Raw genomic sequence first — 3,604 nt, 5'->3', positions numbered from 1 at the left:
TCAATCGGAGAGTAGTGCAACACAGAAAGATGTTTCTGTGGAACCTACGACTGTTGAAGAGGAAACTAATGATAGTGATCATGAAGTTTCGGATGAAGTTGATATCGAACCTCGTAGGTCGACAAGGATATGTACTACTCCTGAGTGGTACGGTGATCCTGTCTTAGATGTCATGTTGTTGGACAACAATGAACCTATGAACTATGGAGAAGCGATGGTGGGCCCGTATTCCGACAAATGGTTAGAAGCCATGAAATCCGAGATAGGATCCATGTATGAGAACAAAGTGTGGACTTTGGTGGACTTGCCCGTTGATCGGCAAGCCATTGAGATAAATGGATCTTTAAGAAGAAGACAGACGTGGGCGGTAATGTTACCGTCTATGAAGCTCGACTTGTGGGAAAGAGTCTTTTCACAAGTTCAAGGAGTTGACTACAATAAGAATTTCTCACCCGTAGCGATGCTTAAGTCCGTCGGAATCATGTTAGCATTAGCTGTATTTTTCGATTATGAAATCTTACAGATGGATGTCAAAACAAGTTTTCTTACCAAGTTTTCGTAAGAAAAGTTGTATGTGATACAATAAAAGGTTTTGTTGATCCTAAGGATGCTAAAAGGTATGCTGGCTCCAGCAATCCTTCTATGGACTAGAGCAAGCATCTCGGAATCGGAATATATGTTTTGATGGAGTGATCAAAGCTTTTAGGTTTATACAATGTTTGCTAGAAACTTGTATTTACAAGAAAGTGAGTGGGAGCACTACAACATTTCTGATAAGTATATATGGATGACATATTGTTGATCCGAAATGATGTAGAATTTCTGGAATGCATAAACGGTTGTTTGAAGAGTGATTTTCAAAGGAAGAACTGGATAAAGCTGCTTACATATTGGGCATCAGGATCTATAGAAATAGATCAAGACGCCTGATGAATCTTTCAAAGAACGCACACCTTGACATGTTTTTGAAGGAGTTCAAAATAGATCAGTCAAAGAAGGGGTTCTTACCTGAGTTGTAAGGTGTGAAGTTGAGTATGACTCAAAGCTTGACCATGGCAGAAGAAAGAGGAAGGACGAAGGTCGTCCCCTATGCTCTTGTCATAGGCTCTATACGGTATGCCATGCTGAGTACCGCACCTGATGTGTGCCTTGCCACATGTCTGGCAAGAGGGTACAAAGGTGATCTAGGAATGGATCACCAGATAGCGGTCAAAATTATCCTTAGAGGAATAAGGAAATGTTTCTCGGTTATGGAGGTGATAAAGAGTTCGACGTAAAGAGTTACGTCGATGCAAGCTTAACACCTATCCGGATAGCTCCGAGTAAAGATACCGGATACGTATAATGGAGAAATAAATTGGAATAGCTCCAAGTGGAATGTGGTAGCAGCATCTACGATATGACATAAAGTTTTGCGAAATACATAGAGATCTGAATATGGCAAGACCCGTTGACTACAACCTCTCTCACAAGCATAACATGATCAAACCCAGAACTCTTTGAGTGTTTATCACATAGTGATGTGAACTAGATCATTGAGTCTAGTAGACTCTTGGATGTTGGTCACATGGCGATGTGACCTCTGAGTGTTAATCACATGGCAATGTGAACTAGATTATTGACTCTAGTGCAAGTGGGAGACTGTTGGAAATATGCCCTAGAGCCAATAATAAATTGGTTATTATTATATTTCCTTGTTCATGATAATTGTTTATTATCCATGCTAGAATTGTATTGATAGGAAACTCAGATACATGTGTGGATACATAGACAACAACATGTCCCTAGTAAGCCTCTAGTTGACTAGCTCGTTGATCAATAGATGGTTACGGTTTCCTGACCATGGACATTGGATGTCGCTGATAACGGGATCACATCATTAGGAGAATGATGTGATGGACAAGACCCAATCCTAAGCCTAGCATAAAGATCGTGTAGTTCGTATGCTAAAGCTTTTCTAATGTCAAGTATCATTTCCTTACACCATGAGATTGTGCAACTCCCGGATACCGTAGGATTGCTTTGGGTGTGCCAAACGTCACAACGTAACTGGGTGTCTATAAAGGTACACTAAAGGTATCTCCGAAAGTGTCTGTTGGGTTGGCACGAATCGAGACTGGGATTTGTCACTCCGTGTAAATGGAGAGGTATCTCTGGGCCCACTCAGTAGGACATCATCATAATGTGCACAATGTGATCAAGGAGTTGATCACGGGATGATGTGTTACAGAACGAGTAAAGAGACTTGCCGGTAACGAGATTGAACAAGGTATCGGGATACCGACGATCAAATCTCGGGCAAGTATCGTACCGCTAGACAAAGGGAATTGTATACGGGATTGATTGAATCCTTGACATCGTGGTTCATTCGATGAGATCATCGTGGAGCATGTGGGAGCCAACATGGGTATCCAGATCCCGCTGTTGGTTATTGACTGGAGAGTTGTCTCGGCCATGTCTGCATGACTCCCGAGCCCGTAGGGTCTACACACTTAAGGTTCGATGACGCTAGGGTTATAGGGAAAGTATGTACGCGGTTACAGAATGTTGTTCGGAGTCCCGGATGAGATCCCAGACGTCACAAGGAGTTCCGGAATGGTCCGGAGGTAAAGATTGATATATAGGAAGTATGATTTTGGCCACCGGAAGTGTTCCGGGCATCACCGATAGTGTACCGGGACCACCGGAGGGGTCCGGGGGTCCACCAGGTGGGGCCACCAGCCTCGGAGGCATACATGGGCCAAGTGTGAGAAGGGACCAGCCCCTAGGTGGGCTGGGGCACCTCCCCACCAAGGCCCATGCGCCTAGAGAGAAGAAGGGGGCAAACCCTAAGGGCAGATGGGCCCTAAGGCCCATGCCTGGTGCGCCTCCCTCTCCCCCCCACTTGGCCGCCACCCCAGATGGGGATTGGGGCTGCCGCCACCCCTAGGGTGGAAACCCTAGGTGGGGGCGCAGCCCTCCCTCTCCCCTATATATAGTGGAGGCAAAGGGGCAGCCCAACACATGAAGTCCTTCCTCTGTTGGCGCAGCCCTACCCCTCTCCCTCCTCGTCTCTCGTAGTGCTTGGCGAAGCCCTGCTGGAGTCCCGCGCTCCTCCACCACCACCACGCCGTCGTGCTGCTGCTGGATGGAGTCTTCCCCAACCTCTCCTTCTCCCCTTGCTGGATCAAGGCATAGGAGACGTCACCGGGCTGCACGTGTGTTGAACGCGGAGGTGCCGTCCGTTCGGCACTAGGATCATCGGTGATTTGGATCACAACGAGTACGACTCCATCAACCCGTTCACTTGAATGCTTCCGCTTAGCGATCTACAAGGGTATGTAGATGCACTCTCCTTCCCCTTGTTGCTAGATTACTCCATAGATTGATCTTGGTGATGCGTAGAAAATTTTAAATTCTTCTACGATCCCCAACAGTTCCGTGTGCCCCGGCCCCCACCTCTCTATATATCGCAGGTCACAGGGGCCCATCAACCATAGAACGGTTGGGCGCCCCCGATTAGGGCACGAATAGATAAGGGCCCGATGGGCCGTTGAGCCCACTCGATGGAGAGATCAACCTAACATTCTCCCCCTTGATCTCAACTTTTACTTTTAACCTTATA

This window comes from Triticum dicoccoides, chromosome 2A, assembly GCF_002162155.2.
Source record: "Triticum dicoccoides isolate Atlit2015 ecotype Zavitan chromosome 2A, WEW_v2.0, whole genome shotgun sequence".
Classification (NCBI taxonomy): Eukaryota; Viridiplantae; Streptophyta; class Magnoliopsida; order Poales; family Poaceae; genus Triticum; species Triticum dicoccoides.
The sequence above is the reverse complement of the archived record's forward strand: the minus strand, read 5'-3'. Positions refer to the sequence as shown.